Source organism: Schistocerca cancellata, chromosome 3 (assembly GCF_023864275.1).
Source record: "Schistocerca cancellata isolate TAMUIC-IGC-003103 chromosome 3, iqSchCanc2.1, whole genome shotgun sequence".
In the NCBI taxonomy this organism is placed as follows: domain Eukaryota; kingdom Metazoa; phylum Arthropoda; class Insecta; order Orthoptera; family Acrididae; genus Schistocerca; species Schistocerca cancellata.
Window position 1 is genome coordinate 10,311,484 of NC_064628.1, and position 25,498 is coordinate 10,336,981.

The window sequence follows — 25,498 nt, forward strand, 5'->3', positions numbered from 1 at the left end:
CTTTCCTTGCCATTGCCAGTCTACATTTTATATCCTCTCTACTTCGACCATCATTAGTTATTTTGCTCCCCAAATAGCAAAACTCCTTTACTACTTTAAGTGTCTCATTTCTTAATCTAATACCCTCAACATCACCCGACTTAATTCAACTACATTCCATTATCCTCGTTTTGCTTTTGTTGATGTTCATCTTATATCCTCCCTTCAAGACACCATCCATTCCGTTCAACTGCTCTTCCAAGTCCTTTGCTGTCTCTGACAGTATTACACTGTCATCGGCGAACCTCAACGTTTTTATTTCTTCTCCATGGATTTTAATACCTACTCCGAATTTTTCTTTCGTTTCCTTTACTGCTTGCTCAATATACAGATTGAATAACATCGGGGAGAGGCTACAACCCTGTCTTACTCCCTTCCCAACCACTGCTTCCCTTTCATGCCCCTCGACTCTTATAACTGCCATCTGGTTTCTGTACAAATTGTAAATAGCCTTTCGCTCCCTGTATTTTACCCCTGCCACCTTTAGAATTTGAAAGAGAGTATTCCAGTCAACATTGTCAAAAGCTTTCTCTAAGTCTACAAATGCTAGAAACGTAGGTTTGCCTTTCCTTAATCTTTCTTCTAAGATAAGTCGTAAGGTCAGTATTGCCTCATGTGTTCCAGTATTTCTACGGAATCCAAACTGATCTTCCTCGAGGTCGGCTTCTACTAGTTTTTCCATTCGTCTGTAAAGAATTCGTGTTAGTATTTTGCAACTGTGGCTTATTAAACTGATTGTTCGGTAATTTTCACATCTGTCAACACCTGCTTTCTTTGGGATTGGAATTATTATATTCTTCTTGAAGTCTGAGGGTATTTCGCCTGTTTCATACATCTTGCTCACCAGATGGTAGAGTTTTGTCAGGACTGGCTCTCCCAAGGCCGTCAGTAGTTCCAATGGAATGTTGTTTACTCCAGGGGCCTTGTTTCGACTCAGGTCTTTCAGTGCTCTGTCAAACTCTTCACGCAGTATTGTATCTCCCATTTCATCTTTGTCTACATCCTCTTCCATTTCCATAATATTGTCCTCAAGTGCATCGCCCTTGTATAGACCCTCTATATACTCCTTCCACCTTTCTGCTTTCCCTTCTTTGCTTAGAACTGGGTTTCCATCTGAGCTCTTGATGTTCATACAAGTAGTTCTCTTATTTCCAAAGGTCTCTTTAATTTTCCTGTAGGCAGTATCTATTTTACCCCTAGTGAGATAAGCCTCTACATCCTTACATTTGTCCTCTAGCCATCCCTGCTTAGCCATTTTGCACTTCCTGTCGATCTCATTTTTGAGATGTTTGTATTCCTTTTTGCCTGCTTCATTTACTGCATTTTTATATTTTCTCCTTTCATCAATTAAATTCAATATTTCTTCTGTGACCCATGGATTTCTACTAGCCCTCGTCTTTTTACCTACTTGATCCTCTGCCGCCTTCACTACTTCATCCCTCAAAGCTACCCATTCTTCTTCTACTGTATTTCTTTCCCCCATTCTTGTCAATTGTTCCCTTATGCTCTCCCTGAAACTCTGTACAACCTCTGGTTCTTTCAGTTTATCCAGGTCCCATCTCCTTAAATTCCAACCTTTTTGCAGTTTCTTCAGTTTTAATCTACAGGTCATAACCAATAAATTGTGGTCCGAGTCCACATCTGCCCCTGGAAATGTCTTACAATTTAAAACCTGATTGCTAAATCTCTGTCTTACCATTATATAATCTATCTGATACCTTTTAGTATCTCCAGGGTTCTTCCATGTATACAACCTTCTATCATGATTCTTAAACCAAGTGTTAGCTATGATTAAGTTGTGCTCTGTGCAAAATTCTACCAGGCGGGTTCCTCTTTCATTTCTTAGCCCCAATCCATACTCACCTACTACGTTTCCTTCTCTCCCTTTTCCTACACTCGAATTCCAGTCACCCATGACTATTAAATTTTCGTCTCCCTTCACTATCTGAATAATTTCTTTTATTTCATCATACATTTCTTCAATTTCTTCGTCATCTGCAGAGCTAGTTGGCATATAAACTTGTACTACTGTAGTAGGTGTGGGCTTCGTATCTATCTTGGCCACAATAATGCGTTCACTATGCTGTTTGTAGTAGCTTACCCGCATTCCTATTTTCCTATTCATTATTAAACCTACTCCTGCATTACCCCTATTTGACTTTGTGTTTATAACCCTGTAGTCACCTGACCAGAAGTCTTGTTCCTCCTGCCACCGAACTTCACTAATTCCCACTATATCTAACTTTAACCTATCCATTTCCCTTTTTAAATTTTCTAACCTACCTGCCCGATTAAGGGATCTGACATTCCACGCTCCGATCCGTAGAACGCCAGTTTTCTTTCTCCTGGTAACGACATCCTCTTGAGTAGTCCCCGCCCGGAGATCCGAATGGGGGACTATTTTACCTCCGGAATATTTTACCCAAGAGGACGCCATCATCATTTAATCATACAGTAAAGCTGCATGCCCTCGGGAAAAATTACGGCCGTAGTTTCCCCTTGCTTTCAGCCGTTCGCAGTACCAGCACAGCAAGGCCGTTTTGGTTATTGTTACAAGGCCAGATCAGTCAATCATTCAGACTGTTGCCCCTGCAACTACTGAAAAGGCTGCAGCCCCTCTTCAGGAACCACATGTTTGTCTGGCCTCTCAACAGATACCCCTCCATTGTGGTTGTACCTACGGTACGGCTATCTGTATCGCTGAGGCACGCAAGCCTCCCCACCAACGGCAAGGTCCATGGTTCATTGTCTATCCTTACAGAACCTCTGCTCCCAATCCCTTACCTCATGGCTCATACCCCTGTAATAGACCTAGATGTCAGACCTGTCCCATACGTCCTCCCACCACCACCTACTCCAGTCCAGTCACTAACATCACCTGTCCCATCAAAGGCAGGGCTACCTGTGAAACCAATCACGTGGTCCAGAAGCTAAGCTGCAACCACTGTGCTGCATTCTATGTAGGCATGACAACCTAACAGGCTGTCTGTCTGCAGGAATGGCCACCCACAAACTGTGGCCGAGAAACGAGTGGACACCCTGTTGCTGAACGTGCTACCAAACATGATACCCTTCATTTTAATGACTGCTCCACAGCCTGTGCCATATGGATCCTTCCCAACAACACCAGCTTTTCTGAATTGCACAGGTGGGAAGTTTCCCTGCAATACATCCTACGTTCCCTTAGCCCTCCTGGCCTCAACCTTCCTTAGTTGCTGCCCTTCGCCATCCAGCCCCTGTACTTTTTTATTTATTTCTCCGTATTTCACTCCTTTTCCGCTACTTTCCCTCCCTCCCCACCTCTCCCCTGTCCGCCACCCAACCTGCAGCACTTCACTGTCCACCATTCCCACAATATTATCCCTCCCTCTCCCTGCCCCAGCCTTCTCCTTTTCCCTACCCAGTCACCACTCCCATCATGCTCTGGTGCTGCTGCTCGCGGTGTGGTTTCAGTTGTCTTAGACAGCAGTCGTGTGTGTGAGTTGCATTTGCATGAGTGTTTGTGTGCATATGTGTGTCTATTGTCGACAAAGGCAATTGGCCGAAAGCTTTAAGTGTGAAAATCTTTTTGTTGCGCCTCTATATGGTGAGTGGCAACTTTCCTTCTCATAATATGCTTAATATATTGAACAAAACAGACTTATCAGAATGAGTTGGATTAAGTGTGGCTCTCCTTTACATTAATGATTGTTAAAAAGTTTGTAGCTTGCCTTATTAATTGCAATGCAGTTGATGATGTGCCAAAAGACATTTCTGCAAATTTTTCATGTCTCTGGTTAAAACAACATGACAATGGCATTGTCAAGGCTGCACATATTCGGTGTGTTTCAAGAAAAGTGATGTGACTGCTACAGACCCATAACTGAGCCTGGTAATTCTTGCAACCAAGAACAATAATTACCAGAGACAACTTTTTAATACAAAAGTATTAATAATGATCTTCCTCCAATATTCTGTGCAGATGTTAGCTTGCCTGTTGTCTTACAGAAAACATATTTTCCCAAATGGAAATGACAAGGCAGAAGATGGGTATCCAGCAAGCCTAATGGTGTCCTTCTTTCTTATGCATGTCTAGCTACTTTTTTGCAGTAATAAATATCATTAGGTTAGGGATAACTCAGACCATTTATAAATCATTTGTTTTCCATCTTAAATCTAGAACAATAATTTAATTGTGTGTTTATCACTGTAATTAAAACTTCACAAAGTGTACTAAATAAGCACTATTCTGTTACACATGCCCCTATTTTCTTTAAATATTCTATAAGGATAGCTTCAAGAAAATGTTTTCTCATGTTGATAGTGTTGTGATAGAATTGTGACAATTATTAATGCACAAACTTTATACATCTGTATTTAAAAATATCTTTGTGTAGACAACATTCAGAGGTGAAGGTGTTTACTTTTTATTCAGTGTAACATTTTGTAAACTTGCATCGTATTAATCACATAAATAACTAATTTTCTTTAGTTATCTTAAAAGTCATATATTACCTTACTTAACTAGATATTCATAAAAAATATAAACATTTTGTTAAATTTACACAAAAAGTGTTACATTTTTCAGCATGATAATATACCTCATCTCTGTTTTTGTTAATTATGTTGTCCCATCTTGAACCCAAATTTAACTATGTACCTTTTCTTTTAGGTTTGTCTTCTTTAATAGGTGTCCTTTTGTATGACAATGTTGCGATCAGTTTACTTTCTTATTATATGCTTACTTCTTTAATGGATCTATGGATTTTTAATAAGTTTCACTGCACTTGAATTGTCAGTTTTAAAAGTTCTCTTTATTTAGTTGAACAAAGCCAAGTCACTGAGCAAACTTTTCACCCAAACAATTTCTCTCATTATTTGATTGGTTGCAATGTATTCAGCCTCAGTTGCAGAAAGCACTATCACTCTCTACTTTGTTGAAACCCATGTATCTTCTAGTTTCCACATCACCAGTGTAATCTGCATCACTGTAGACATGAAGGTGATTTTCCTGCTTTAGAGGAAAATGAAGTCCATAGTGCCTTTAACATATTTCTGGATCCTTTTTACAGCATACCAATGTATTTTCATTGGTTTTTCAAGGTTGTGATTGGCACTGATGACTGCAAAAGTAATGTCTGGCCATGTTCCTATCAACAGATACTTACTGGATACATCCTTCTCCCTCCTTTATGCATATCAGCACATATCTGATGGTGGTGATCTGCAGGCACTGTTACGGATTTATTATCCTCCATCCTGAGGCAGCGTAGAATCTACACAGCGTAGGCCTCTTGGTGTAGAAAAATAGAACCATCTGTTAACTGTTCTGCTTGGAGGCCCAAGTACGTACACAATTTTCTGGATGTGATGTCAGATTCACTTTGTACTTCACACAACAAAAAGTTAATGGTAACAAGATATTTAGCAACTATCATACAATCATCCACATGTACTACCAAGATTAACGGATTATTTGTGTTCTGAATGGTGAATACATATGGAACTGCATTCATTGGCTGAAATCCAACCTTGCATAAAACTGCTGTGAAATGTTGGTTCCAACACCAGGAAGCTTGTTTCAAGCCATACAAGTTTTGATTTTCAGTTTCAGTTTATTCACCATTGACCACTTACAGTGGAATAGGTCTGAACATTAAATATACAATTAACAATAATTTTACAGTAAAGTTTTTACAATTTAATTCCTTTTCTTTTAGGAATATTCTTATATACTAATGTCAATGATTATTTCAAAATATTCTGTTATCTTATAAAACGGGTGTTTGAGTAACCAGTCATAAATCTTACGTTTGGTAATATTGCTGGTCAGTGACCGAGCAGATGCTGGAAGTTTATTGAAGAGTTTTAAACTCATTATTTTGTGTGAGATTGCAGTCTTTGTGAGTCTGTGTCTTGGTATGTCAAAGTCCAGTTTGCCTCTGGAGTTGTGTATGTTCTCTCTGGTCTTGAACTCATTTAAGTTGCTTTTGACATAAAGCGGGGCTGTGTAGATGTGTAGATTCACAACAGTTAATATCATGTGCTTGATAAAGAGGGGGTGGCAGTGTTCCTTGGGCTTAACTTTGCTCATTATTCTGATTACTTTTATTTTAATTTTCAGAATTTCATTGACAAAGCAAGAATGTCCCCATAACAATATGCTGTAGGAAATGCGTGATTGAAAGAGGCCAAAATATACCATCTTTAGATACTCATCAGTGACTACATCTGTCAGTCTCCAGATGAGATAACACACTCTTGCTGTTATCTTGCAGATATGGCTAATGTGTTCCCCCCAGTTTAATTTTGAATCAATGTGAAATCCTAACAATTTTATTGATTTACTTTCAACAGCTGTAGTTAAACCCAGAATTAGTTCTTGTGTTTTATCAGGATTACATAGGAGTTCATTAGAAGAAAGCCAATTTGTTACTAGTTCTAGTTTATCCTGTGTTGCCTGATGAAGTTGTGTTGTGTCATGGTGTGTATTGAGCAATGTTGTATCATCTGCATAACACACAATTGAATTTGCTCCTTCATGGTAAGGCAAGTCATTAATTGCAATGATGAACAGAAAAGGACCTAGGACTGAGCCCTGAGGCACTCCAATCCGAACTTCCTTCAGCGAGGTGCATCTATTTTTAATTGATACAAACTGTCTCCTGTTACTTAAGTATGATTCGATTACATCTAAAGATGGTTTGTGTATGCCATAAAATTCCAGTTTTGCAAGTAGGTTGTTACATGGTATGCAGTCGAAGGCTTTGCTAAGATCACTAAGTACGACTGATACTAGAGCCTTATTTTCAAATGCAGTTAACACCTGATTAACAACTTCAGTGACAGCAGTAGTGGTATTTTTACCATGTTGATATGCAAACTGTCTGTTGGAGAGGAGATCATGCTTATCAAAATAGTTATTTAGTTGAATGTACACTCTTTGACATAAAACTCGACCGGCGGCTGGCCGCTTCAGAGGCTAAGTCCGCGCCGATCGCGACATGGGACAAAAAAACTGGCCAACTCGCTAATTCTCTAAGTCCGGTTATCTGCACAATCTGGCAACACTGTAGACTGCGGCACTTCCTGGAGGAAAACTTGTCCCAAGATAGAGAGACTCTACGCTGATTACGCCTGTGGTCTAGCGGTAGCGTGCGTTATTTCTGTTCATAATGTCAGTGGATTGAGAGCAGCTGGCATAAAATATTTTTATAGCCTCTTCTGTCTGAATGCTGAAGACGTGAATGTAATGGTAGCGCAGATTCAATCTATTTCGCTTTGTGACACACCGATATCAAAATTTTATCTAGTAACGATTTTGCGGCAGATTTCCTGCAGACTGTCCTCCTCTGGACGCCGTATGCGGCAAAGCTCCGGGATCCATTTGCTGGCTACTGGCAGCGGCCGTGGCGACAGCAGCGGCGCTGCACTCCCCCGTTCTTTATCGAAAGCGCCTGCTACCGCTCATCGCTTTTGATGATTTAAAACGCTTTATTATTAAATGTTGCTCCACAGAAAATTTCTACAATTTCCATTCACGCTCAAAAGCAACGGAGACAGACGCCCTGATTAGTAGGCGGGTAATCGGCAAGAGCTGAGTATGGCCCGAAATTGATTTTATAGACTGGGACGAAATTAAACCACCTCACTACATTCGATGAATTTATAAATGCTTCATACCTCGTTTCTTTAACTTTCAAACTTAATTATTTGTGCAACTTTTGGTCAATGTTTGGATGTTTTCGTCAAGCCAGAGTGAGCGTATGTGGTGTAAAGTGTATTACAGTTCTTGTTTCATTCCTTATGGTAAGTCTATGCGATGAACTGTGTGAATACCTTGCAATGCATGCTCTGTAGCAGTGCAGGCACACTGCACATTTGGAGTTCCATGTATGGGTTCATGAAGTATTTATTGTTGATCGGAAGTGATAGTTAAGGTCATCAGATTTAAACCAGCAAAATTTGTCGTTTTGAAGGTTTCAGAAAACGGAAGGAATTGCTAACGCCGGTGTTAGAAAACGTCTACAGTTAAATGCTATTGCAAAAATTTAGAAGATGGGAACTATATTAATGAACATGTGCACTTCATAAACAACCTTCCGACATGTTAGACCTATATGACGAACAAAGCTCAGGACCTATTTTACAGTGAAGCACCTTGGAATTTGCAAAGCAGAAATCCATGATATTAACTTAATTTACTAAGTCGAAATCGGACGAAGATTGATGTTTAAAGGCATTCTTCAGATTTCGCATAAGAAATTTTTACTAGCAGTTTGTAACTCCATTAATTAAAATGGAAAATAAAAGGTTGTAGTCAGCGGCTTCTACCGTGATTCGAACTTATAGTACAAGCACTGCAACGCACAAGGGAACCTCTGAGCTAACGACACACTGGCGGCCAGAGGCGGACTATAGTTACTGCGATGTTGCCTGAGCCTCAAAACGCAACCTTAAACACACAAACAGAGGAGGTGGAGATTACTGTTTTAACGTCCCGTCGACAACGATGTCATTAGAGACGGACCACAAGCTCGGATTAGGGAAGGATGGGGAAGGAAATCGGCCGTGCCCTTCCTAAGGAACCATCCCGGCATTTGCCTGAAGCGATTTAGGGAAATCATTGAAAACCTAAATCAGGATGGCCGGGCGCGGGATTGCACCGTCGTCCTCCCGAATGCACACACAAACAGGTGTTACTTATGTGAAGAACGCCGTTCTTGGAGTCCAGAAATTAAATATACTTTCTAATTGCGTCATCTTGCAGTGGATTATATCGTACGAGTCTTCGATGTGGAAAACGAATGTCAAGTGAATTTAGCGAGGTAACGCCGACCTACACCCGGAAGTAAATGCACTAACAGAGTGTTGACAAATACTTGCTACGACGCTGCCATTTCTCGGCTCTCTGACGAGGCAGCTCTTCAGCGAAATGCTTGCCGTGATTCTCCGATACGGTTCTTCAGAGTGGAGACGCGCGCGCACGTTTGGTTTTTATGCGGCGTTCTCCCCTGATGGTTTCTGACGTCGCCTTATGGACTGTGTATACATATGAGACATTCAATTATCATTAATCCAGAATGATATAAGTTTCAGCTTCCGGCGTGGAAGAAGGCTGTTGACGCCGACATTATATCATTTCAACGTAGGGAAAGCAAAACGGATCATTCAGTGTTTCTCATTCAACATAAAGCATGTGAGATAAATTTCCGTAACGTTCATAATCATCTAAAAATACAAACGAAGTAAAAATACACCGGAAGCTTATTCGAATTGAATATAATGTAAGATACCAAACGCTTTGCACCTAGATGTCGAATTTGTCCACTTGCAATCGTTTGCAGCATGCACATAGAATGTCATGATTACCACGAGAATGAAGAAATATGTTGGTAAGGATGGAAGCAAGAAGAGACGCAGTCAACAAATATTCTATTCCTCATGGCATTCATTTCATTTGACACGTGAGAAGAGGTAAAGCGGGAATTTACTTTCGTTAACACGAAAGATATGCCGCACATATTGATAACGAGGAAGTCTGCGTCTTCATACGTTTCCTCCTTGAAATCTGTATGCTCTATTATATACTATGTAGCCCGATCATTGTTTCAGTAATGTTACCCTCTTGTTTGACCCCGTAACGATGAACAGATTCCAAATGCATGTCCCTGCGTGGAAGTAGCTGTTCGAACCCTTCCTGGGTTGTTTTTTGTGTTTTATTGCTTGGAATTCCTGAAGCAGACCACTGTGGCTTCCCCCCTCGTGGGTTAGGTCTCAAAACTAAACCGCTTTGTATCCAATGGCATAATTTATTCATACAGCATCAGCATAAGACTCTTGCGAGTGAGAGAATGACAATAACAATCGTAACAAGAACAAGCAAATAATGAATGATGTTTATTCCAACGCAGAACGAGAATGGCTTTAAATATAAAAATCTATATCTATATCCATATCTATTGATCTTTGAGTTAGCACAATGCAAATATATTTTTAGCATTTAGTTACTGAATTTAGTTCTGGATGTTTGCAGAGAAAAGGAAAAGTCGGTACTTGTCGCTAGTGTAATATAATGTGAACCAGCAACTACCCTTTCCTTAGAACACGACTCAAGCAGGTCCTCAAGTAGGCACTGCTGCATTCTGTTCCCTGACATTGCTCTGATGACGGTTAATGCAGATAGTTCCGATTATGAAATACAAAACGTATTGCAGGTTAGTTCCTAGGATAGTAACATTAAATTTGCGTTGTAGACAGCACATGAACGTGACGACTATCCATATTACTCATCAATATAAAAAGACAATATTTTGGGAATTTAGCAGGATTACTCAAAATGAATTCTGAAATTGAGTGACTGACAGCACAGGTGCTAAACGTCGTCAAGAGTATACGATGTCCTAATCGCATTAGGAATATGAAGATCGTCTTCGACAGCTCGCAACTTTCACATTGCTATCTCCACCCTACTCCAGACAGCTCTCGGTGGAGTTGCACTACGTTGCCGATGTTATGGAAGGCCTTCAAACCGACATCAGACCACATATTGAAAAATACAAGCGAATTCTCTTGCAGCGTAAGCTTATTGTAACTAATCTAAAAATTATTGGAGAGGAACATTGTCCTATTCAAAAAAAGTAAAATGTTACACACTGTTGACGTCAAACGGACATTATCTATGTCCTGTCTTGTGTCCTACTCATCTATAATATCAAGTGTACTATGAAAATGATTATATATAATGGATTATAAAGTAATGCATTGATACCAGACGGTGGGGGCAGGCCGATGTGGCCGTGCGGTTCTAGGCGCTTCAGTCTGGAACCGCGTGACCGCTACGGTCGCAGGTTCGAATCCTGCCTCGGGCATGGATGTGTGTGATGTCCTTAGGTTAGTTAGGTTTAAGTAGTTCTAAGTTCTAGGGGACTGATGACCTTAGAAGTTAAGTCCCATAGTGCTCAGAGCCATTTGAACCATTTGAACTATTTAACACAAAATGACATTAAAAATTTAAGTTACTCACGAGCAGCTAGTTGAGAATATGTATGAACATTAAATGACACGACGAACCGTCTTGTTCTGCATATGGATTCAAACCCAGCTCATGCAGACTAAGCAAAGATTTCGTGACTGACGGAAACTAACAGTCATTCCTGATTAGGCATACAGAGAGTGATATACCTCGATTTTAGACAGTATCAGTTAGCAAATATCAACTTTAAATTGCATAACGCAAACATTTTTAACAGACGCGAATTCCTACCCAGCATCTATTGTCCCTGTTAACGAACTACGAGAGATGTTAAATATTGCTTCTTCACAAGTAACTTACTTGAAATGCCGTGAGGTGAAGCTGTGTGTTGGACACGGATTCGAACCCGGAACCTAATCGGATTGCTATCGAAGCACAGTCAAATGTGACATATCGGAATTTCGCGGCAGTAACTAGATGTTTTAACTGAAATGACGAGACGAAACATTAATTTTTTCCTTCCCAGGACTCCAACCCGGCACCTATCGCTGTTATATTCTAGAGAAAACTAACGTTAAATATGGGTTTGTTGCACCAGCAGTGACATGTGAGCATGTTTGAACTGAAATAATATGACGAAGAGTTCAGCGCTCACTGGGAATAGAGCCCCACACATATCGTTGTTGACTACACACAAAGAGACGTCAGCTACCGAATTTTTCTCCACCAGCTGCTCAGAATAGCATCTTGAACTTACAGTCATCTCGCAAATAGTTCTGTGTCTCACTGGGAGTTAAAAACGTCGGATATCGTTAGTGTTGACAGCGAATGAAAATACATTAAAAATCAAAATTACTATCCACCAGCAGATAGGTGTTCTCATGCTAGAGCTTGATAATACATAATTAAATCTTTAGTGCCGGGCCAGGATTCGATCCCATTCACGCATAATATGTGAAGGTGTTGAGGAATCTGCAGTTTTGAACAAACAACAAATTGTAGCCGAGCTGTATTGCCACGAAGGGATCAAATGCCGCGTTAAGGGCGGTCTGAGTTGCATTCCCAGTTCAGAACCAATTTTATCGACATACAGAAGCTCAAATAAAAGATGGAATAAGTGTCCTGTGACCATACATAGCGTTTGTGTCGTCACTTGAAATAAATAACTAGTATAAGAAAGGTTACTGGTGATAGAGTTTCTACATGTCGCCACTCCAGACTTTATTGTGGTTCAACCTACCGTCTACTTGGTAAAGAAGGAATATCATCTTTAATGTGAATTTTCAGACCACGCAGCCATTATATCTCCTTCACTTGGTGTAGCCAGGAGAGAATGGAATCTGTCTCTCCCTATCTAAAATCATTGACAGAAGTGGGAATCGAACCCAGACCATAGGTATAACAACCTACCATCCGTCAAACAGACCACGAAATCCTCTTCTCTGCGAGTCATTTTTCTATCGTAACGCAGTTGCGCCACACTGGATGAGAATTCTGACACACAGGCTCCCTGTAGTAATTTGCAGCATGTTCAGTAAATTCATTTACTTGGTTGACCGAATCACCATGAACTAGCTGCCTCGGCTACCCAGTGCATACATTCGACTATTTTGTAATCACAGAAATAAAATCACGTTACTGCCACCTACACACAACTGCCAACATTGTAGGATGCAGAAGTTTAAATAGGAAGTGTTCCTTTCCACTTGAGCTGTTCTATTGCGCTATCTGTTACTAGAAAACGTCGTTCAGTCCAAAAGAAAAGCTGTAACTGTTTGTCTCTCAGAAGTCAAGACCTGGCCATATGCATAATCTCACAGTGCTGTGGAATCCAAAAGTTCTGGAGGAATAGTTGCCGAGCTCTGGAGCTGTTGTAGCTACGTGTTAGCTTGTAGCATACATAAGATATCGCGAGTTCGAATAGATTCAGTGCTACATTTTTTAAAACGCAATTCTGCTCTCTGCTGAAGTTATCAATCTAATGGAACTTTGAACATAATTCCCTTCACTTCTCAACCCAAAGTAGTCGCATGTGGAAAAAGGACTAACTACTGTGACATCTTGTTCTATTCAGGTTTAATAGACAGCAGGCAGCAGATGCATCTCGAAGATGTGCAGGGAGAGCGCATCGTGCCATAATATGTCAGAAAAGTATTTTCTACATTAGCCGTCGTGTGGTAGTGATATTTTATTCTTCTTCAAACTTTGATTGACAGCTTTAACTCAGAACAAATTTTCTACATGCATGTAATCAATAAACTGCATGTGCATTGTCAGACTGTCATAGGTAACATCAGAGAATTCGCATATATCGTTGATGATTAATTTCTCTCTCATGTGTACTATTGTTTTAACAACACTAAAGGAAACCTTTCGAAAATTGTGCACTGTATTATAAGAAATGAAATAAAACTAACCATGATAACCTTACGACGAAAGTATCTGTACACAAGCATGCCTCTATCGACACGGATTAGTAAAATACTACTCACTTAGATTTTGATTGGGTCTGTGTTTAATTGGTATGCTGTGTCACACTCAAGAGGTATGCAAATGTGGCATTTCATAAATATAGTTACGTATTCCTAGAAACCCAACATTCGCTTGTCAGCAGCGGAAAGAGGCGTTACCTGTTGCGCAGCATTGTAAGTTTTTCAACATTGCACTATGAGCTGAAAGCATCTTCTTGCGATTTCCTTATTGATGTTTGATCTGACTGCTTGTAGCTCTTTCACAGAAGGGATAAAAACGTTTCAGTCACTGAGACTGGAACTGCAAACCGTAACAGACGCCGTTTCACAGGTCAGCACGTTACCACAGAGCTGGCGAGGAGGTATGGATCTCAGCTTCCTCTTATGACGGCAATAGTAACTAGAACTCGTAAACCGCTATTTAAAGGTCGCGATTAGTTGCGATTTCCACCTGCAACGACTTTCCTGGGCTGAAAACCGTAAATTTTCAATCTTTTGTTACCCTTCAAGCTATAATAACTCAGATTATTCAATGGAAATGACAGGTAAAATCAAGTGAACTTTGAGGCTTAATTCCGTGCACACCAGGAAGTAACTCGTCGATCACAGAGTTGCCAAACATACGTTGCCTTGTTGCCAAATCTCAGTTACAGTACCAGCAGGAAGAAGACGAACCGATGTGACCCTACAGCGGTCTGGGAAGTGACCATAGCTGGTGTCTCCAAGTCGCAGCTGCTACGGCCTGGAATACGTAATGCGTCTGATTCGCTTTCTGTAACTAGGTTTAGGGACTGGAGCGTAGTTACTAATAATACTCAGAACTGACTGCAAACTGATCATCATAAATCAGTAACTCTCATTGTTGTTTTTATATTTCTTTCGTAAGTGCACTCAAAACTAAGAAAGTCATTCACAGGCGTTTTCGTGCCTCGCCGATAGTCGAGCACAACATACAAATAAAAATAAAAAAGAATGTGTGTGTGTGTGTGTGTGTGTGTGTGTGTGTGTGTGAGAGAGAGAGAGAGAGAGAGAGAGAGAGAGAAATAAAAAGCAATGAGAGAGAGTGTAAAAAATTGTTGTAAAGAAATTGAATCATGGTATTTAAAGAAATCTTTCATTAAAATGACACGTTCCACATCATTACGAAATGTCGGATTCATGATCGATGGAACAAGAGTTAATCTAATGTAATCTAATCTAATCTAATCACATCATATTGATGATTAGCCATGAAGAGTCATGAATTACCGAAAGTTTTGCCAATACCAGTAACCAAATCTAAACTTGAAAATAAAAGACGACAATTTTTGTAATAAACCGTGACTCCTATCAAGACCCTTTCATCCCTGTTATCTAACCACGAAAGATGTCTGATATACCTCCATTCTGAAGTAACAAAGTGTGCATGCATTTAAAGATGAAGTGCATGATGTGAAGTTCTGTGACGGAGATACGTACCAAACACGTAATCCGATTGTTAACTAAGAAAAATCAAATGTTACGTATCGGTTTTTCTTACGAGCCGCTAGGTGTCTGAATCTAAAATAAGGATACAAACTTTTGTGCCTAAGCGACAATCGAACTGCACACCTACCGTGTATCCACGAATATAGCTTAAATATCAGTTGCTTACTCATGAACAGTAAGATGTGTGCGTGTTTGACCAGAAATAACGACACCTGTTGCGATTGTTGGCAACACATGAACAGACATTGAAATTGCGCGTTAATTTTCACTAACAGGTGGGTGTGCACTTGATAAAGCTAGAAATGAAATTATGAATATTTTTGTACTGGATCAGGTTTCAGACCCACATACTTACCTTTGGAGGAGACCTAGAGAAGATTGCAGTCTTGGGAAAAGGAACGAAATGATTGAACTATACTGTTCCGAGGGATTCAGATCCTCGAAAGAGGAGATACGAATTCGAATCACAGTCCAGCACCAAATTTTTAAACGTCTCTAGTTCAATCAAATACAGGTAAAATAAGAGCCCTGTCCCTTTAAATGGCTATCGGTTCATCAAATAAAATAAAATTTTCTAATGTAAGTAAGCTTACTGGCGACTGTATTTCTTTTTACCATGACTTCCGCTGTGTCATTTCCCAACGTAAACCGGCTCTGCCCAGTTGGTAATGAAGGGACGTGATGTTTAATGCGAATTCTGGAGTATAACGTCTTTCTCTTGAGGTTACCAGAGGTAAAATAAATCTGTTTGTGCCTCTTAAAAGTAAATGCCTGAACCCACGCATTGCACCTGTGATAGCTCGTTCCACCAGACCATTATGACCACATTACCCAGCCCCAGGAGTGTGCTGTAATGGATGATGTGCTTAGCTTACAAAATTAGTCACGGTGGAAAAAATGCGAGTTTATTAAATGGTCAAGTAGAAGCAAGCTTCTGACGCAGAGATTATGCTATTCTCATGTCAGCAGGATGTAAAGACTCTTCTAGGCATCATAGGCTGGATGTGAAGCCATTTTGATTTTTCACAAATTCAGAAAATTTCTTAGTTCGAGAAAATCCACTGTGAAGTGTGGAGTTGCCGGATAATTCGATTATTACTGTTATTATTAATATCATTTTATTCATACCGCTGATGGAACACGACGTAGTCTTGAGGTAAAATGCGGGACCTGCTAATATGACGTCTGGCGACCGAAAGCACATATCGACAACATTTTTATCGCCCCTTTCCTCTCGGTGCTTTTTTTTGGGGGGGGGGGGTTTAGGGCGCACAACTTCAATGGTCATTAGCGCCCTGACGACGTTAAGAATGCACCGCGAGGCACAAGTTTAAAACAACAACTAAAAGGGAAAACACGATAAAAGACAGACTAACAGGCATAGGATTAAAAACAGCATCATCAAATGCCCTTAGAGAGGTTTGTCAAATTGATAAAACGAAGAACACGAGCAGCTGCTCATGGGTCATCCGCTAAAACGGCATCTAAAGTACATGGCAGGTTAAGATCGAGACGCAGTGCGTTAAAATCTGGACACGACATTAAAATGTGGCGGACCGTCAGCAATTGCCCACATGGGCAGAACGGCGCCGGCGCAGCCGTCAGCAGATGGCGATGGCTGAACCGGCAGTGTCCAATTCTTAACCGGGCCAAAACTACCTCCTCCCGCCGAGAAGGGCGTGAGGAGGACGTCCAAGCCACGGGAAGAGGTTTTAAGGCCCGAAGCTTGTTGGCTGTAAGGGCAGCCCAATCGGCATGCCACAGCGATAAAATGCGCCGACAAATAACCCTGCTAAAATCTGACGAAGGGACACAACAAGAAGCTGTCCGAGGCTGGAGGACCGCAGCCTTGGCCGCGGCATCTGCAGCTTCGTTCCCAGGGATACCGACATGGCCAGGAACCCACATAAAGCTAACCGGAGAACCGTCGTCCACCAGCTGCCGAAGAGAGCGTTGGATCCGGTGCACGAAAGGGTGAACCGGATACGGATCACTGAGGCTCTGGATGGCGCTCAGGGAGTCGGAGCAGATGACATAAGCAGAATGTCGGTGGCGGCAGATGTAAAGAACAGCCTGGTAGAGGGCAAAGAGCTCAGCTGTGAAGACCGAACAATGGCCATGGAGCCGGTATTTGAAACTTTGTGCCCCGACAATAAAGGAACACCCAACCCCATCATTGGTCTTAGAGCCATCTGTATAAATGAAAGTCATGTTGATGAACTTCGAACGAAGTTCCAAAAAACGGGAGTGGTAGACCGAACCGGGGGTAACCTCTTTTGGGAGCGAGCTGAGGTCAAGGTGAACGCGGACCTGAGCTTGGAGCCAAGGTGGCGTGTGGCTCTCGCCCACTCGAAAGGTTGCAGGGAGTGAAAAATGAAGGTGTTGAAGGAGGCGACGAAAGCGAACTCCAGGGGGTAGCAGGGCAGAGACATACAACCCGTATTGATGGTCGAGAGAATCGTCAAAAAAGGAACGATAAGACGGATGGTCGGGCATTGACAGTAGCCGACAGGCATACCGACAAAGCAGTATATCGCGCCGGTAGGTGAGTGGCAATTCGCCAGCGTCAGCATGAAGACTCTCTACGGGACTAGTATAAAATGTTTCGGTCGCAAGTCGTAAACCCCGATGTTGTATGGAGTTGAGGCGGTGTAAGATGGATGGCCGTGCAGAGGAGTATACGAAGCTCCCATAATCCAGCTTGGAGCGGACGATCGACCGATATAGACGAAGTAGGACGGTTCGATCCGCTCCCCACGACATACCACTGAGAACACGGAGGACATTTAAAGAACGGGTACAACGGGCGGCCAAATATGACACATGTGGAGACCAGCTAAGTTTCCTGTCAAATGTAAGGCCTAAAAATTTGGTTGTCTCCACGATTGGGAGAGCAACGGGACCGAGTCGTAAGGACGGTGGGAGAAACTCTTTGTAGCGCCAGAAGTTAATACAGACCGTCTTCTCGGCAGAAAAACGGAAGCCATTGGCGACACTCCAGGAGTAAAGACGGTCAAGAGAACGATGAAGACAGCGCTCCAGGACACGTGTACACTGCGCGCTGCAATAGATGGTAAAATCGTCCACGAAAAGGGAGCCTGATACATCAGCTGGGAGGCAATCCATTATTGGATTGATCGCGATGGCGAAGAGAGCGACGCTCAAAACTGAGCCCTGTGGCACCCCATTCTTCTGGCGAAAGGTGTCGGACAGGACAGAACCCACACGTACCCTGAACTGTCGATCCATTAAAAAGGAACGAATAAAAAGAGGGAGGCGACCGCGAAGGCCCCATGTATACATGGTGTGGAGAATGCCCGCCCTCCAACAGGTGTCGTAAGCCTTTTCCAAATCAAAGAACACAGCCGCGGTCGGGCGCTTCCGCAAGAAGTTATTCATAATGAAGGTCGACAAGGTAACCAGATGGTCAACAGCAGAGCGGCGCCTACGAAATCCACCTTGTACATTGGTAAGTAGGCGTCGAGACTCTAGCAGCCAAACCAATCGAGAGTTAACCATTCGCTCCATCACTTTACAGACACAGCTGGTAAGCGAGATAGGTCGATAACTGGAAGGCAAGTGCTTGTCCTTCCCCGGCTTAGGAATCGGGACAACAATAGACTCGCGCCAGCATGCGGGAACATGTCCCTCACTCCAGATGCGATTGTATGTACGAAGAAGAAAACCTTTACCCGCAGGAGAAAGTTCTTCAGCATCTGAATATGAATAGAACCAGGCCCTGGAGCGGAGGACCGTGATCGGCCAAGTGCGTTTTCGAGTTCCCGCATGGTGAATGGGGCATTATAACTTTCACGTTTCGAGGAGCGGAAGTTAGGTGGCCTAGCCTCCTCTGCCTGTTTGCGGGGCAGGAAGGCAGGGTGGTAATGAGCGGAGCTCGAAACCTCTGCGAAAAAGCGGCCGAAGGCATTGGAGACATCCTCAGGGGCCACAAGGACGTCATTCGCGACCGTCAAGCCAGAAACTGGTGAGTGGACCTTAGTGCCCGATAGCCGGCGCAGGCTACCCCAGACAACAGAAGAAGGAGTAAAACTGTTGAAGGTGCTTGTGAAAGCAGCCCAGCTGGCTTTCTTGCGTTCTTTAATAATACGACGACACTGAGCACGTAATCGTTTATAATTGATACAATTCGCCACTGTAGGGTGGCGTTTAAAGGTGCGTAAAGAACGTCGACGAGCACGTAAAGCGTCTCTACATGCTGCGGACCACCAGGGGACCGGTACGCGACGTGGAGAAGAAGTAGGGTGAGGGATGGAATATTCAGCAGCAGCGAGAATGACTTCCGTGAGGTGTGCGACCTGACGATCGCAGCTTGGGAAGGTTTGATCCTGAAAGGTCGCCCTGGAAGAGAAGAGCCCCCAGTCTGCCTTGGAGATGGTCCAACTAGAGGAGCACGGAGAGGGGGTATGCTGCAGGAGATGGATAACACACGGGAAGTGGTCGCTCGAATATGTACCAGAAAGTGCATACCACTCAAACCGGCGTGCAAGTTGGGGAGTACATATAGAGAGGTCTAAATGGGAATAGGTGTGAGATGTGTCCGAAAGAAAAGTAGGGGCGCCAGTATTGAGGCAGACAAGATTGAGCTGGTTGAAAAGGTCTGTTAACAGGGAGCCCCTCGGGCAGGATGCTGCAGAGCCCCAAAGGGGATGGTGGGCATTGAAGTCTCCAGTTAACAAAAATGGTGCAGGTAGCTGAGCAATAAGTTGCATCCTGTCTGCCCTGGTAACGGAAGATGACGATGGAGTGTAAACGGTACAAATGGAAAATGTAAAAGTGGGGAGAGTAATGCGGATGGCAACTGCCTGCAGGCCGGTGTGCAACGTGATGGGATCGTAGTAAATATCATCCCGGACCAGCAACATAACCCCTCCATGAGCTGGGATACCTACCACAGGGGGTAGGTCAAAACGCACAGAGGTGTAGTGTGCCAAGGCAATTTGATCGCATGGGCGTAGCTTCGTTTCCTGGAGGGCTACGACGAGCGGACGGTGCAAGCGCAGCAGCAACTTCAAGTCCTCTCGGTTGGAGCGAATGCTGCGAATATTCCAGTGAATAAGTGCCATCGTAAGAAAAGGAAGATGAAAGAAGGGGTCACCTCGAAGGCCGCTGAGGGCCTGGCTTCGAGCGAGCACTGCCGCCGCTATCAGTAGGCGGACAGTCATCGTCCATTGGGTCTATAGGTTCATCGGCCATCGTGGGAGGATGGCCGGGAGGGGGAGCTTCCTCCGCCGGTGAACGGCCAGATGTTCGGCTACCAGCGGTGCGGCCAGGCGAAACGGATGACGGCCTGGGGCGGCAACCGCTGGGTGGGGCAGGAGAAGAAATGCGCCGTGGAGGAGAAGGAGAACTGTGCTTCCTATGAGCCTTCTTGGAAGGACGTTTGGTGGAAGTACCGGTCGAAGGCTGGGAGGTCGAGGTACGTAGGAAGTCTGCACGGGATGGTTCCTTCTTGAAGGCCCGTGCATCTGACTTCGGGGTCTTCGTCTTAGCAGAAGCTGATGAAGGGGCTGGTGTCTGTGGGGTGATGGGAGGAAGAGGAGACGTCGACCGCGTGATCTTAGCACTGGCCGAACGGACGACCGTGGTGCTGAAGGTCAGATCGCATGTCTGGGTTGCCACCTCCCGGGTAGTCCGAGGAGAGGCGAGGACAGTACTGTATTTCCCCGCTGGGAGCAGCGTGGGCTTCCTACTAGCCAATAGCTTGCGAGCAGCCGAGGTGGACACTTTCTCTTTGACCCGAATTTCTTGGATACAGCGTTCTTCCTTATAGACAGGACAGTCGTGGGAGGATGCGGCATGGTCACCCTGACAGTTCACACAACGAGGAGACGGAGGTGGACAGTCACCCTCATGGGCATCCCTGCCACAAGTGACACATTTAGCCGCATTGGAACAAGACTGTCGAGTGTGATTGAAACGCTGACACTGGTAGCAGCGGGTAGGTGTCGGGACATAGGGGCGAACAGAAATAACCTCGTAGCCCGCCTTGATGCGCGATGGCAGCTTAACACTATCGAAGGTCAATAAAAGTGTCCGGGTCGGTACAAGACATTGTTGACCTTTTTCATGACCCTATGGACAGCCGTCACGCCCTGCTCAGCGAGGAAAGATTGAATCTCCTCGTCAGTCAATCCGTCGAGGGAGCTAGTATAGACTACACCACGAGACGAATTCAAAGTTCGGTGGGCCTCCACCCGGACAGGGAACGTGTACAGGAGTGTGGCCCGAAGCAGTTTTTGTGCCTGAAAGGCACTCTCAGTTTCTAGTAATAAGGTACCGTTACGCAACCTGGTACAAGATTTGACAGATCCGGCTATGGCATCTACGCCCTTCTGGATAACGAAAGGGTTGACAGAGGAAAAATCCTTTCCGTCCTCAGATCGAGAAACGACGAGGAACTGTGGGGCAGGCGGTAGTACTTTTGTCACTGGTGGCTGGTCACGTTTCCGTTTTTGGGCAGAAGTCGAAAGCGATGGAGTAGAATCCATTGCGGAGGAATCCCCCATGATTGCCAGCGTCTCCGATGGCGCGCTCCTTCCTTGTGGGGACCCTCTCAGAGGGCACTCCCGCCTTAGGTGAATGTTTACACCTCAGGTCACACCTCACGAGTAACAGACGGAGGGACCAATCGGTATGGTCAGAAGGTATCAGCTCAGGCAATCACCCCTCCCCGGGCCTGGCCTTTACCAGGGGGTACGCGCGTGCCTTACATGTCTACCCAGGGCAGGGAATTACGCGTTACCCCATCACCGGCTACGCGTGCGAACGCGTGGGTCGGCCTTCAGGCACGAACAGGGAGGAAGGAAGAAGAGGAAAAAGAAGAGAGAGAGGGAGAAAGAGGACAGTCTGTCTCAAACGCCGAGGCGGAGACCAGAGAAGGCAAGGAGAAGAAGGCAATGAGAAGGCAAGGAGAAGAAGGCAATGAGAAGGCAAGGAGAAGATGGCAATGAGAAGGCAAGGAGAAGAAGGCAATGAGAAGGCAAGGAGAAGTCAAGGGAAAGAGTAAGGAAGACAGTGAGGTGGAGAAGAGCAAAGAAAGGAACCAACAAAAGGAAGGAAGAAACGAGAAGTGAAAAACCAAAAAGATCACAATTATAGGTCGTGGAACCGTCCGTCTCCGGACGCAGGCGCTAACTACCCCCGTGAGGGGGATGGACTCCTTTTAGTCGCCTCTTACGACAGGCAGGAATACCTCGGGCCTATTCTAATCCCCGGACCCGCAGGGGGGCTCTCGGTGCTGAAGCTATGAGTGTAATTCAAGCGAATCTACAATGTCATATTAGATGGTCTCGCGTTTAACCTCAAGACTACGGTCGTAGACAAGAGTAACGTACTAAGACTGGAGTCAAGACTTCCTCTGGGAAGGGCCGCAGTCTACATGTTGCTAGATCGAGCATATTGCCAGACATAGAATTCTGAGAGGAGCATGACTGTATTGTCCACCTTACGTGAACGACTCGGCGGTCAATTTTTTGGTCTGAGACTGTATCTACAACACATATTGCACGCTTAAGACCCAGAAGAATTAAAAAAAAAAGTAATTTATGAGAGCAACGTTAACCATAGCGTTCGAAGTATTCATAGTATTGTATACGTGTGTGTAAACGCCTTCCAATGACCACTCAAGAAAGACAAGGATACAAAGTCTAGCTTCAATATTATAAATACGCCTCAGTTTGTGGATGAACTCAGACTTAGGTTGATAATAATTTTGAAAATATAGCAGCACTGTACCCATTGGTGTTAAACTCGTTTTCAACCAATGATTCCCACAGCTACAGGGATACTACTTGTGATACCTCTTAGACAAAATACTTAAGCAGTGTTATCAGACGAAAAGATCAACCTGACACAAACTGTGGGAAGTTTGTTTTACAACCTTCGTACCTGGATATTCAGCTTTTTCCTATTTGAGATATCTGTGAACGTTGCTGCTTAAGACGATTTAAGCAGAAACTAAATTCCCTCAGCTTCGACAATGTTTAAAGAAATCGTCTTATCGGCACTAAATCGTGGTTTGTGAATTGTTTACCGGCCGTACTCTTCCGTATTTTGCCGGTTGGCAGGCGAAAGCTTACTGACAAATTTCACACAGAAATTACTGTTACAGTGTACTTATGGAGCCAAATGAGTCAATTGCGTATTTTCCGGTGAGAAAGAGCACTGGCAAACAGTCTTCGCTACATTAGGTTATTTAAACTGGTGTCACTCTGAGCTAGAATTTATGGTCAGCGACTAAGTGTAAGGTCAACGTTTCGGATGCGAGTTTTGCGACTGTGAAATACTTTTATACATTATAGAAGCGAATATTAAATTTGCACTAATATTGCGAAAATTTTGTACTTGGACAGCTTAGAATGAAAATACTTCTGTTTATTGCAAAGGGAAACAATAGATTTTCTAAAACACTGTCTGTCATACACTACTTGAAACAGGTCATGTCGACCAAATCATGTGGAAGAACTAACAGCAACGTATATAGGAAGGCAGTAAGATCTCTTGCCTTATGGTTTGTCAGTACTCGATAGCCATTTCTAGGCAAAAGTAAATGAAGAAAGACAGTGCGTTTTTGTTACCAAGTAACGTCTTCGTCAATTACTTTAGTTTTAATGTAATCTACGAGTAACTGCTGGTGTTTGATATTAACATGAAAAGGATTCCGTAGACAGGGAAAGAACCTGTTCTTGGGAAACTACTTCTATAGTGACCAAAAGGCACTAAATGATAGTATTGGGACACGGCCGGCACCATTCCAAAATACCGAATGTATCCGGTACGTGTTGCCTCTCTAGTCGTTATTACCGTAGCGGGTTGCGACATAGAGAGAGTCCTTTCCTAAGCATCGTTAGTAGACAGCAACAAGGTCGCACACAGTGTATCCGGCAAGTGTTGACTCTCTAGTCGCTATTACCGGCGCGGGGTTGTGACATAGAGAGAGAAACCCTTTCTGGAACTCGAACCCTGCTCCTCCTGGGTGGAAAGGCCAAGTGCTCCCACCTAACACAATTAAACCACTAGACACACATGGAATTGATGGGAAATTAAAAATGCCGGAGCCCTTTCTGGGACTCGAACCCTGGTGCTCCTGGACGGAATGCTCAAGTGCACCCCCAACACATGAAACCTGTCTAGATGCGGGAGAGGAAGGTTAGGTTAGTGTACTTTATTTATTTTGGTCGAGAAACTGACGCAAAGATCGATCCTAATTGCGTAATTAATCACAAAGATAGGTCCTAATTACACAACTATATGCAAAGCACTACAGAAGGACGGCATAAAATCGATCCTAATTGCGTAATTAATCACAAAGATAGGTCCTAATTACACAACTATATGCAAAGCACTACAGAAGGACGGCATAAAATCGCAATACGCCGCGGAAACTGATGATACCATACAACTGGTGTTATCCTGCCAAGAAAAAAATTCGCAGAACCACTCGAAACCAGCGACAGAAACATCGAAACTCTACCCTACACCTACAAGCTGCCAGAGTCGATATTAGCTAACTTTGAGACGGATGTATTTCCTGCTTTTCATGTATGCGTGTTTCTACTGCATTACAGAGAAGTTATTATCAGAGTTTTTTTTCTTTGTATACGTCTACGGCATTGCATGTTTCGAATTCTTTAAGTTCAATGGGCCCCATGTACAATTAATCTTAAATAGAGTGATTGTAGAACTGCTGTCTGGACGCTTCCATATGAGGTCTACTTTTTTCGTATTTGGTCTTCGTGGTCCTTATGCGCAATTAATGTTAGCTGCAGTAGAGTCGTTTGGTAGTTACCTTGAAATGAGGGTCTCTAAATTTAGTGTTTACAGTTCCTAGGAAAGAACACCGTCCTCCAAGGACTTCTGTTTGAGTTCTGAAAGCAGCTCCATGGCACTTACAGGTAACAAATCTAGAAGCCATTCGCCGAAATTCTTCAACATGACCTGGAACGGATCAATCCCACCAGTGAAGTAAGCAGGACGATAGTAATACTTCACCTGAAAGTTACTGGTTTATTATTCCTACTCATCAGCATTAACTTGCATTTTTTCCGCATTTAAGGCTAGCGACCATTCATCACACCAAATGGAAATTTTGTCTAAATCGTCTTGTGTCCTCCTACAGTCACTCAGCTTTGATGACTTATCGTAGACCGCTGCATCGTCGGCAGACTATTGACCCGCCAAATCATTTAAGTATAAAGAGAACAGCAGCTATCCAATTGCACTGGGCTGCATATTGGATATAGCCCCTCTCTTATCTCTGAGCCTGTTAAATATGCTCGTGCCTTCGTTAACGGGCTGCGATGGGAGATCGTGTCATATACCTTCCTGAAATCTAGAATATGTAATCCACCTGTTACCTTCCTTTATAGTTCTAGATATATCATGTGAAATAAAGGCATGCCGAGTTTTGAACGAATGATGCTTTCTAAAATCAGGCTGATTCATCAACATAAACAGCTTAGCCTCAAGAATGTTTATTATATTCGAACTGAGAATACGTACAAAGATTCGGGAGCAGCCCGAAGTTAGGGATATTGGTCTGTAATTT